General features: G+C 40.8%; 5 non-coding genes across 5 annotated transcripts; all 5 read left to right on the forward strand.

The window, feature by feature from the left end:
• Nucleotides 1–1,380: 1,380 nt before the first annotated feature.
• Nucleotides 1,381–1,453, forward strand: trnak-uuu (transfer RNA lysine (anticodon UUU)). The gene has a single exon. It is a non-coding gene; the product is annotated as a tRNA-Lys (tRNA).
• Nucleotides 1,454–3,245: 1,792 nt separating this feature from the next.
• On the forward strand, nt 3,246–3,318 carry trnak-uuu (transfer RNA lysine (anticodon UUU)). The gene has a single exon. It is a non-coding gene; the product is annotated as a tRNA-Lys (tRNA).
• A 2,938-nt stretch (nt 3,319–6,256) lies between these two features.
• On the forward strand, nt 6,257–6,329 carry trnak-uuu (transfer RNA lysine (anticodon UUU)). The gene has a single exon. It is a non-coding gene; the product is annotated as a tRNA-Lys (tRNA).
• A 1,800-nt stretch (nt 6,330–8,129) lies between these two features.
• Nucleotides 8,130–8,202, forward strand: trnak-uuu (transfer RNA lysine (anticodon UUU)). Its single transcript has one exon. It is a non-coding gene; the product is annotated as a tRNA-Lys (tRNA).
• Nucleotides 8,203–9,995: 1,793 nt separating this feature from the next.
• Nucleotides 9,996–10,068, forward strand: trnak-uuu (transfer RNA lysine (anticodon UUU)). The gene has a single exon. It is a non-coding gene; the product is annotated as a tRNA-Lys (tRNA).
• The last annotated feature ends 2,752 nt before the right edge of the window (nt 10,069–12,820 follow it).

A 12,820-nucleotide genomic window follows, 5' to 3' on the forward strand; every position in this document is an offset into this window, starting at 1 on the left:
ATCATGGACATTGATCAAAGTAAAAGTTCAGTTTAGTTTATTACTGAAAAAGAAACAATTCTTGTATTTCGATTTTAAAGCCAGCATCACTGCCCAAGAGTCAGTGTCTAGAGACAGAGTGATATTACTGAGAAAACAAGCTGATATATTCTATTGTGCAATGCTAAATAGTGAAGCCAGAACAACACCCCAACTATGAAGCACTTTCTATAAAATGCAGACAGATCATGGCTGTGGTTGAGCTCTACTTTTGACTTACATTTGGCACAGGAGTCCTGATATTGGCCGTACAGTTCCTATTCGTGAACAAGTTGCTGACAAGAAAACCCCAAAGAGGAGCACTTATGAGCATGAAGAAGCACAAGTGGTTCCATTTGAAGTAATCTTGGAGCAAGGACTTTTTCTTTTGCATTACCAATGGAGGCTTTTGTCATATGGAACTGCCCCCCAACAAAAAGCACTTACTGAATTTCATTGACAAGTCAATGCTCATGTTAGGGAAATAAGAATGACTCTCTGAAACTGGTGTTTAAACAAACTTTTCCAGAACGTAATTTCAAAGTGCATGCAGACAAAGACATCAACACTACCCCAACAAGTAGCACTTACTGCATTCAAAAGTCAAGTCAGTGCTTGTGCCAGGGTAATGTGAATGACCAGGTAGAGTGAAAACTTCATGGTATTTTTCAAAACTTGAGATACTTGCAGTTATTGAGGCCAAAGTCACAACCAAGACAACCCCAAAGAGAAGCACTTATGATTGCAGAAGCCAACAGTGGCTCAAGTTGAGGTCGTCTTAATGTGTTTGCTTCACAATGTCTTAAATGGTGGTCACAACAAGTAGAACTTACTGAAAAAAACAAGTCAAAGCTCCTGTTGAACTCCACTGAATCCAGATATTCCTATCAAAGTGGCTGCTGTACTCCAGATCTTCTTCCGATGTCTTCTTGGCCGTCTCTGGTGAGTTGTGCTGGCTAAGGTATGTGACCAGTATAAGTACCGTATGCCATAGCCCCACCTTCTTTTCAGGGTTTCAACGACTGTGGTAATGGCCATTCTGCAAATGGGCCTTCAATGTGTAGTCAATTTACATACAAGCCGTCAACAAAGTTATCGATGCAGACCAACAAGAGACATCAAATACATAGCCAGTGATCAGCCAAACAAGTTGAATCATTGTGAAACTTCAAAATCATTTTTGCAACTGTCTTTGGTACCCATTGAAGGATTACATTGTCATTGACATTGTAAAGATGCAAGGCCTCATGGGAGTCAGACTCTGGATCCAGTTTATTTGCTGCTAAAAGAACACTGTTCCCAAAAAAGGTTATGCACAGCTATGAAATGATCCAGGCTCCATTTGGCTCTGTCTCACTCAGAGCCTGGATAGCTCAGTCGGTAGAGCATCAGACTTTTAATCTGAGGGTCCAGGGTTCAAGTCCCTGTTCAGGTGGTTGTATTACTATGTAATTATTGTAAGACATTAAACACAATACTAGACCATACAATTGTAATGACTCATGCCGGCATGTAGACAGAATTTGGACTTGCCTAATGCGAAAAGAACTTCCTGTGGTTCCCCTACATCAAAAACACTGCATGTGATATATCATATCAGATTGATCACCAACCCTCATCAAATTCAACCCTACATGGCGGTATTGCATTGTATGGTTCCATGGTGTAATGGTTAGCACTCTGGGCTTTGAATCCAGAGTTCAAATCTCGGTGGAACCTAGAACTGTCTTGAGTTGACTGTAAACTGCAAACCAATGTGTGCCATGGTCCCACCCTCTTTTTTCAACGAGTGTCAATTTACATGCAAGCCATCAACAACAGTGTTTATGGAGCCAAGAGCCATACAATATCATGGACATTGATCAAAGTAAAAGTTCAGTTTAGTTTATTACTGAAAAAGAAACAATTCTTGTATTTCGATTTTAAAGCCAGCATCACTGCCCAAGAGTCAGTGTCTAGAGACAGAGTGATATTACTGAGAAAACAAGCTGATATATTCTATTGTGCAATGCTAAATAGTGAAGCCAGAACAACACCCCAACTATGAAGCACTTTCTATAAAATGCAGACAGATCATGGCTGTGGTTGAGCTCTACTTTTGACTTACATTTGGCACAGGAGTCCTGATATTGGCCGTACAGTTCCTATTCGTGAACAAGTTGCTGACAAGAAAACCCCAAAGAGGAGCACTTATGAGCATGAAGAAGCACAAGTGGTTCCATTTGAAGTAATCTTGGAGCAAGGACTTTTTCTTTTGCATCACCAATGGAGGCTTTTGTCATATGGAACTGCCCCCCAACAAAAAGCACTTACTGAATTTCATTGACAAGTCAATGCTCATGTTAGGGAAATAAGAATGACTCTCTGAAACTGGTGTTTAAACAAACTTTTCCAGAACGTAATTTCAAAGTGCATGCAGACAAAGACATCAACACTACCCCAACAAGTAGCACTTACTGCATTCAAAAGTCAAGTCAGTGCTTGTGCCAGGGTAATGTGAATGACCAGGTAGAGTGAAAACTTCATGGTATTTTTCAAAACTTGAGATACTTGCAGTTATTGAGGCCAAAGTCACAACCAAGACAACCCCAAAGAGAAGCACTTATGATTGCAGAAGCCAACAGTGGCTCAAGTTGAGGTCGTCTTAATGTGTTTGCTTCACAATGTCTTAAATGGTGGTCACAACAAGTAGAACTTACTGAAAAAACAAGTCAATGCTCCTGTTGAACTCCACTGAATCCAGATATTCCTATCAAAGTGGCTGCTGTACTCCAGATCTTCTTCCGATGTCTTCTTGGCCGTCTCTGGTGAGTTGTGCTGGCTAAGGTATGTGACCAGTATAAGTACTGTATGCCATAGCCCCACCTTCTTTTCAGGGTTTCAACGACTGTGGTAATGGCCATTCTGCAAATGGGCCTTCAATGTGTAGTCAATTTACATACAAGCCGTCAACAAAGTTATCGATGCAGACCAACAAGAGACATCAAATACATAGCCAGTGATCAGCCAAACAAGTTGAATCATTGTGAAACTTCAAAATCATTTTTGCAACTGTCTTTGGTACCCATTGAAGGATTACATTGTCATTGACATTGTAAAGATGCAAGGCCTCATGGGAGTCAGACTCTGGATCCAGTTTATTTGCTGCTAAAAGAACACTGTTCCCAAAAAAGGTTATGCACAGCTATGAAATGATCCAGGCTCCATTTGGCTCTGTCTCACTCAGAGCCTGGATAGCTCAGTCGGTAGAGCATCAGACTTTTAATCTGAGGGTCCAGGGTTCAAGTCCCTGTTCAGGTGGTTGTATTACTATGTAATTATTGTAAGACATTAAACACAATACTAGACCATACAATTTTAATGACTCATGCCGGCATGTAGACAGAATTTGGACTTGCCTAATGCGAAAAGAACTTCCTGTGGTTCCCCTACATCAAAAACACTGCATGTGATATATCATATCAGATTGATCACCAACCCTCATCAAATTCAACCCTACATGGCGGTATTGCATTGTATGGTTGCATGGTGTAATGGTTAGCACTCTGGGCTTTGAAACCAGTGATTCGAGTTCAAATCTCGGTGGAACCTAGAACTGTCTTGAGTTGACTGTAAACTGCAAACCAATGTGTGCCATGGTCCCACCCTCTTTTTTCAACGAGTGTCAATTTACATGCAAGCCATCAACAACAGTGTTTATGGAGCCAAGAGCCATACAATATCATGGACATTGATCAAAGTAAAAGTTCAGTTTAGTTTATTACTGAAAAAGAAACAATTCTTGTATTTCGATTTTAAAGCCAGCATCACTGCCCAAGAGTCAGTGTCTAGAGACAGAGTGATATTACTGAGAAAACAAGCTGATATATTCTATTGTGCAATGCTAAATAGTGAAGCCAGAACAACACCCCAACTATGAAGCACTTTCTATAAAATGCAGACAGATCATGGCTGTGGTTGAGCTCTACTTTTGACTTACATTTGGCACAGGAGTCCTGATATCGGCCGTACAGTTCCTATTCGTGAACAAGTTGCTGACAAGAAAACCCCAAAGAGGAGCACTTATGAGCATGAAGAAGCACAAGTGGTTCCATTTGAAGTAATCTTGGAGCAAGGACTTTTTCTTTTGCATTACCAATGGAGGCTTTTGTCATATGGAACTGCCCCCCAACAAAAAGCACTTACTGAATTTCATTGCCAAGTCAATGCTCATGTTAGGGAAATAAGAATGACTCTCTGAAACTGGTGTTTAAACAAACTTTTCCAGAACGTAATTTCAAAGTGCATGCAGACAAAGACATCAACACTACCCCAACAAGTAGCACTTACTGCATTCAAAAGTCAAGTCAGTGCTTGTGCCAGGGTAATGTGAATGACCAGGTAGAGTGAAAACTTCATGGTATTTTTCAAAACTTGAGATACTTGCAGTTATTGAGGCCAAAGTCACAACCAAGACAACCCCAAAGAGAAGCACTTATGATTGCAGAAGCCAACAGTGGCTCAATTTGAGGTTGTCTTAATGTGTTTGCTTCACAATGTCTTAAATGGTGGTCACAACAAGTAGAACTTACTGAAAAAAACAAGTCAATGCTCCTGTTGAACTCCACTGAATCCAGATATTCCTATCAAAGTGGCTGCTGTACTCCAGATCTTCTTCCGATGTCTTCTTGGCCGTCTCTGGTGAGTTGTGCTGGCTAAGGTATGTGACCAGTATAAGTACTGTATGCCATAGCCCCACCTTCTTTTCAGGGTTTCAACGACTGTGGTAATGGCCATTCTGCAAATGGGCCTTCAATGTGTAGTCAATTTACATACAAGCCGTCAACAACAGTGTTTATGCAGCCAAGAGCCATACAATATCATGGACATTGATCAAAGTAAAAGTTCAGTTTAGTTTATTACTGAAAAAGAAACAATTCTTGTATTTCGATTTTAAAGCCAGCATCACTGCCCAAGAGTCAGTGTCTAGAGACAGAGTGATATTACTGAGAAAACAAGCTGATATATTCTATTGTGCAATGCTAAATAGTGAAGCCAGAACAACACCCCAACTATGAAGCACTTTCTATAAAATGCAGACAGATCATGGCTGTGGTTGAGCTCTACTTTTGACTTACATTTGGCACAGGAGTCCTGATATTGGCCGTACAGTTCCTATTCGTGAACAAGTTGCTGACAAGAAAACCCCAAAGAGGAGCACTTATGAGCATGAAGAAGCACAAGTGGTTCCATTTGAAGTAATCTTGGAGCAAGGACTTTTTCTTTTGCATTACCAATGGAGGCTTTTGTCATATGGAACTGCCCCCCAACAAAAAGCACTTACTGAATTTCATTGACAAGTCAATGCTCATGTTAGGGAAATAAGAATGACTCTCTGAAACTGGTGTTTAAACAAACTTTTCCAGAACGTAATTTCAAAGTGCATGCAGACAAAGACATCAACACTACCCCAACAAGTAGCACTTACTGCATTCAAAAGTCAAGTCAGTGCTTGTGCCAGGGTAATGTGAATGACCAGGTAGAGTGAAAACTTCATGGTATTTTTCAAAACTTGAGATACTTGCAGTTATTGAGGCCAAAGTCACAACCAAGACAACCCCAAAGAGAAGCACTTATGATTGCAGAAGCCAACAGTGGCTCAAGTTGAGGTCGTCTTAATGTGTTTGCTTCACAATGTCTTAAATGGTGGTCACAACAAGTAGAACTTACTGAAAAAAACAAGTCAATGCTCCTGTTGAACTCCACTGAATCCAGATATTCCTATCAAAGTGGCTGCTGTACTCCAGATCTTCTTCCGATGTCTTCTTGGCCGTCTCTGGTGAGTTGTGCTGGCTAAGGTATGTGACCAGTATAAGTACCGTATGCCATAGCCCCACCTTCTTTTCAGGGTTTCAACGACTGTGGTAATGGCCATTCTGCAAATGGGCCTTCAATGTGTAGTCAATTTACATACAAGCCGTCAACAAAGTTATCGATGCAGACCAACAAGAGACATAAAATACATAGCCAGTGATCAGCCAAACAAGTTGAATCATTGTGAAACTTCAAAATCATTTTTGCAACTGTCTTTGGTACCCATTGAAGGATTACATTGTCATTGACATTGTAAAGATGCAAGGCCTCATGGGAGTCAGACTCTGGATCCAGTTTATTTGCTGCTAAAAGAACACTGTTCCCAAAAAAGGTTATGCACAGCTATGAAATGATCCAGGCTCCATTTGGCTCTGTCTCACTCAGAGCCTGGATAGCTCAGTCGGTAGAGCATCAGACTTTTAATCTGAGGGTCCAGGGTTCAAGTCCCTGTTCAGGTGGTTGTATTACTATGTAATTATTGTAAGACATTAAACACAATACTAGACCATACAATTTTAATGACTCATGCCGGCATGTAGACAGAATTTGGACTTGCCTAATGCGAAAAGAACTTCCTGTGGTTCCCCTACATCAAAAACACTGCATGTGATATATCATATCAGATTGATCACCAACCCTCATCAAATTCAACCCTACATGGCGGTATTGCATTGTATGGTTCCATGGTCTAATGGTTAGCACTCCGGGCTTTGAATCCAGTGATTCGAGTTCAAATCTCGGTGGAACCTAGAACTGTCTTGAGTTGACTGTAAACTGCAAACCAATGTGTGCCATGGTCCCACCCTCTTTTTTCAACGAGTGTCAATTTACATGCAAGCCATCAACAACAGTGTTTATGGAGCCAAGAGCCATACAATATCATGGACATTGATCAAAGTAAAAGTTCAGTTTAGTTTATTACTGAAAAAGAAACAATTCTTGTATTTCGATTTTAAAGCCAGCATCACTGCCCAAGAGTCAGTGTCTAGAGACAGAGTGATATTACTGAGAAAACAAGCTGATATATTCTATTGTGCAATGCTAAATAGTGAAGCCAGAACAACACCCCAACTATGAAGCACTTTCTATAAAATGCAGACAGATCATGGCTGTGGTTGAGCTCTACTTTTGACTTACATTTGGCACAGGAGTCCTGATATTGGCCGTACAGTTCCTATTCGTGAACAAGTTGCTGACAAGAAAACCCCAAAGAGGAGCACTTATGAGCATGAAGAAGCACAAGTGGTTCCATTTGAAGTAATCTTGGAGCAAGGACTTTTTCTTTTGCATTACCAATGGAGGCTTTTGTCATATGGAACTGCCCCCCAACAAAAAGCACTTACTGAATTTCATTGCCAAGTCAATGCTCATGTTAGGGAAATAAGAATGACTCTCTGAAACTGGTGTTTAAACAAACTTTTCCAGAACGTAATTTCAAAGTGCATGCAGACAAAGACATCAACACTACCCCAACAAGTAGCACTTACTGCATTCAAAAGTCAAGTCAGTGCTTGTGCCAGGGTAATGTGAATGACCAGGTAGAGTGAAAACTTCATGGTATTTTTCAAAACTTGAGATACTTGCAGTTATTGAGGCCAAAGTCACAACCAAGACAACCCCAAAGAGAAGCACTTATGATTGCAGAAGCCAACAGTGGCTCAAGTTGAGGTCGTCTTAATGTGTTTGCTTCACAATGTCTTAAATGGTGGTCACAACAAGTAGAACTTACTGAAAAAAACAAGTCAATGCTCCTGTTGAACTCCACTGAATCCAGATATTCCTATCAAAGTGGCTGCTGTACTCCAGATCTTCTTCCGATGTCTTCTTGGCCGTCTCTGGTGAGTTGTGCTGGCTAAGGTATGTGACCAGTATAAGTACTGTATGCCATAGCCCCACCTTCTTTTCAGGGTTTCAACGACTGTGGTAATGGCCATTCTGCAAATGGGCCTTCAATGTGTAGTCAATTTACATACAAGCCGTCAACAAAGTTATCGATGCAGACCAACAAGAGACATCAAATACATAGCCAGTGATCAGCCAAACAAGTTGAATCATTGTGAAACTTCAAAATCATTTTTGCAACTGTCTTTGGTACCCATTGAAGGATTACATTGTCATTGACATTGTAAAGATGCAAGGCCTCATGGGAGTCAGACTCTGGATCCAGTTTATTTGCTGCTAAAAGAACACTGTTCCCAAAAAAGGTTATGCACAGCTATGAAATGATCCAGGCTCCATTTGGCTCTGTCTCACTCAGAGCCTGGATAGCTCAGTCGGTAGAGCATCAGACTTTTAATCTGAGGGTCCAGGGTTCAAGTCCCTGTTCAGGTGGTTGTATTACTATGTAATTATTGTAAGACATTAAACACAATACTAGACCATACAATTGTAATGACTCATGCCGGCATGTAGACAGAATTTGGACTTGCCTAATGCGAAAAGAACTTCCTGTGGTTCCCCTACATCAAAAACACTGCATGTGATATATCATATCAGATTGATCACCAACCCTCATCAAATTCAACCCTACATGGCGGTATTGCATTGTATGGTTCCATGGTGTAATGGTTAGCACTCTGGGCTTTGAATCCAGAGTTCAAATCTCGGTGGAACCTAGAACTGTCTTGAGTTGACTGTAAACTGCAAACCAATGTGTGCCATGGTCCCACCCTCTTTTTTCAACGAGTGTCAATTTACATGCAAGCCATCAACAACAGTGTTTATGGAGCCAAGAGCCATACAATATCATGGACATTGATCAAAGTAAAAGTTCAGTTTAGTTTATTACTGAAAAAGAAACAATTCTTGTATTTCGATTTTAAAGCCAGCATCACTGCCCAAGAGTCAGTGTCTAGAGACAGAGTGATATTACTGAGAAAACAAGCTGATATATTCTATTGTGCAATGCTAAATAGTGAAGCCAGAACAACACCCCAACTATGAAGCACTTTCTATAAAATGCAGACAGATCATGGCTGTGGTTGAGCTCTACTTTTGACTTACATTTGGCACAGGAGTCCTGATATTGGCCGTACAGTTCCTATTCGTGAACAAGTTGCTGACAAGAAAACCCCAAAGAGGAGCACTTATGAGCATGAAGAAGCACAAGTGGTTCCATTTGAAGTAATCTTGGAGCAAGGACTTTTTCTTTTGCATCACCAATGGAGGCTTTTGTCATATGGAACTGCCCCCCAACAAAAAGCACTTACTGAATTTCATTGACAAGTCAATGCTCATGTTAGGGAAATAAGAATGACTCTCTGAAACTGGTGTTTAAACAAACTTTTCCAGAACGTAATTTCAAAGTGCATGCAGACAAAGACATCAACACTACCCCAACAAGTAGCACTTACTGCATTCAAAAGTCAAGTCAGTGCTTGTGCCAGGGTAATGTGAATGACCAGGTAGAGTGAAAACTTCATGGTATTTTTCAAAACTTGAGATACTTGCAGTTATTGAGGCCAAAGTCACAACCAAGACAACCCCAAAGAGAAGCACTTATGATTGCAGAAGCCAACAGTGGCTCAAGTTGAGGTCGTCTTAATGTGTTTGCTTCACAATGTCTTAAATGGTGGTCACAACAAGTAGAACTTACTGAAAAAAACAAGTCAATGCTCCTGTTGAACTCCACTGAATCCAGATATTCCTATCAAAGTGGCTGCTGTACTCCAGATCTTCTTCCGATGTCTTCTTGGCCGTCTCTGGTGAGTTGTGCTGGCTAAGGTATGTGACCAGTATAAGTACCGTATGCCATAGCCCCACCTTCTTTTCAGGGTTTCAACGACTGTGGTAATGGCCATTCTGCAAATGGGCCTTCAATGTGTAGTCAATTTACATACAAGCCGTCAACAAAGTTATCGATGCAGACCAACAAGAGACATAAAATACATAGCCAGTGATCAGCCAAACAAGTTGAATCATTGTGAAACTTCAAAATCATTTTTGCAACTGTCTTTGGTACCCATTGAAGGATTACATTGTCATTGACATTGTAAAGATGCAAGGCCTCATGGGAGTCAGACTCTGGATCCAGTTTATTTGCTGCTAAAAGAACACTGTTCCCAAAAAAGGTTATGCACAGCTATGAAATGATCCAGGCTCCATTTGGCTCTGTCTCACTCAGAGCCTGGATAGCTCAGTCGGTAGAGCATCAGACTTTTAATCTGAGGGTCCAGGGTTCAAGTCCCTGTTCAGGTGGTTGTATTACTATGTAATTATTGTAAGACATTAAACACAATACTAGACCATACAATTTTAATGACTCATGCCGGCATGTAGACAGAATTTGGACTTGCCTAATGCGAAAAGAACTTCCTGTGGTTCCCCTACATCAAAAACACTGCATGTGATATATCATATCAGATTGATCACCAACCCTCATCAAATTCAACCCTACATGGCGGTATTGCATTGTATGGTTCCATGGTCTAATGGTTAGCACTCCGGGCTTTGAATCCAGTGATTCGAGTTCAAATCTCGGTGGAACCTAGAACTGTCTTGAGTTGACTGTAAACTGCAAACCAATGTGTGCCATGGTCCCACCCTCTTTTTTCAACGAGTGTCAATTTACATGCAAGCCATCAACAACAGTGTTTATGGAGCCAAGAGCCATACAATATCATGGACATTGATCAAAGTAAAAGTTCAGTTTAGTTTATTACTGAAAAAGAAACAATTCTTGTATTTCGATTTTAAAGCCAGCATCACTGCCCAAGAGTCAGTGTCTAGAGACAGAGTGATATTACTGAGAAAACAAGCTGATATATTCTATTGTGCAATGCTAAATAGTGAAGCCAGAACAACACCCCAACTATGAAGCACTTTCTATAAAATGCAGACAGATCATGGCTGTGGTTGAGCTCTACTTTTGACTTACATTTGGCACAGGAGTCCTGATATTGGCCGTACAGTTCCTATTCGTGAACAAGTTGCTGACAAGAAAACCCCAAAGAGGAGCACTTATGAGCATGAAGAAGCACAAGTGGTTCCATTTGAAGTAATCTTGGAGCAAGGACTTTTTCTTTTGCATTACCAATGGAGGCTTTTGTCATATGGAACTGCCCCCCAACAAAAAGCACTTACTGAATTTCATTGCCAAGTCAATGCTCATGTTAGGGAAATAAGAATGACTCTCTGAAACTGGTGTTTAAACAAACTTTTCCAGAACGTAATTTCAAAGTGCATGCAGACAAAGACATCAACACTACCCCAACAAGTAGCACTTACTGCATTCAAAAGTCAAGTCAGTGCTTGTGCCAGGGTAATGTGAATGACCAGGTAGAGTGAAAACTTCATGGTATTTTTCAAAACTTGAGATACTTGCAGTTATTGAGGCCAAAGTCACAACCAAGACAACCCCAAAGAGAAGCACTTATGATTGCAGAAGCCAACAGTGGCTCAAGTTGAGGTCGTCTTAATGTGTTTGCTTCACAATGTCTTAAATGGTGGTCACAACAAGTAGAACTTACTGAAAAAAACAAGTCAATGCTCCTGTTGAACTCCACTGAATCCAGATATTCCTATCAAAGTGGCTGCTGTACTCCAGATCTTCTTCCGATGTCTTCTTGGCCGTCTCTGGTGAGTTGTGCTGGCTAAGGTATGTGACCAGTATAAGTACTGTATGCCATAGCCCCACCTTCTTTTCAGGGTTTCAACGACTGTGGTAATGGCCATTCTGCAAATGGGCCTTCAATGTGTAGTCAATTTACATACAAGCCGTCAACAACAGTGTTTATGCAGCCAAGAGCCATACAATATCATGGACATTGATCAAAGTAAAAGTTCAGTTTAGTTTATTACTGAAAAAGAAACAATTCTTGTATTTCGATTTTAAAGCCAGCATCACTGCCCAAGAGTCAGTGTCTAGAGACAGAGTGATATTACTGAGAAAACAAGCTGATATATTCTATTGTGCAATGCTAAATAGTGAAGCCAGAACAACACCCCAACTATGAAGCACTTTCTATAAAATGCAGACAGATCATGGCTGTGGTTGAGCTCTACTTTTGACTTACATTTGGCACAGGAGTCCTGATATTGGCCGTACAGTTCCTATTCGTGAACAAGTTGCTGACAAGAAAACCCCAAAGAGGAGCACTTATGAGCATGAAGAAGCACAAGTGGTTCCATTTGAAGTAATCTTGGAGCAAGGACTTTTTCTTTTGCATTACCAATGGAGGCTTTTGTCATATGGAACTGCCCCCCAACAAAAAGCACTTACTGAATTTCATTGACAAGTCAATGCTCATGTTAGGGAAATAAGAATGACTCTCTGAAACTGGTGTTTAAACAAACTTTTCCAGAACGTAATTTCAAAGTGCATGCAGACAAAGACATCAACACTACCCCAACAAGTAGCACTTACTGCATTCAAAAGTCAAGTCAGTGCTTGTGCCAGGGTAATGTGAATGACCAGGTAGAGTGAAAACTTCATGGTATTTTTCAAAACTTGAGATACTTGCAGTTATTGAGGCCAAAGTCACAACCAAGACAACCCCAAAGAGAAGCACTTATGATTGCAGAAGCCAACAGTGGCTCAAGTTGAGGTCGTCTTAATGTGTTTGCTTCACAATGTCTTAAATGGTGGTCACAACAAGTAGAACTTACTGAAAAAAACAAGTCAATGCTCCTGTTGAACTCCACTGAATCCAGATATTCCTATCAAAGTGGCTGCTGTACTCCAGATCTTCTTCCGATGTCTTCTTGGCCGTCTCTGGTGAGTTGTGCTGGCTAAGGTATGTGACCAGTATAAGTACCGTATGCCATAGCCCCACCTTCTTTTCAGGGTTTCAACGACTGTGGTAATGGCCATTCTGCAAATGGGCCTTCAATGTGTAGTCAATTTACATACAAGCCGTCAACAAAGTTATCGATGCAGACCAACAAGAGACATAAAATACATAGCCAGTGATCAGCCAAACAAGTTGAATCATTGTGAAACTTCAAAATC

Source organism: Eucyclogobius newberryi, unplaced genomic scaffold (assembly GCF_026437365.1).
Source record: "Eucyclogobius newberryi isolate DKJ021-1_F unplaced genomic scaffold, fEucNew1.0.hap1 SCAF_87, whole genome shotgun sequence".
NCBI classification, from domain to species: domain Eukaryota; kingdom Metazoa; phylum Chordata; class Actinopteri; order Gobiiformes; family Gobiidae; genus Eucyclogobius; species Eucyclogobius newberryi.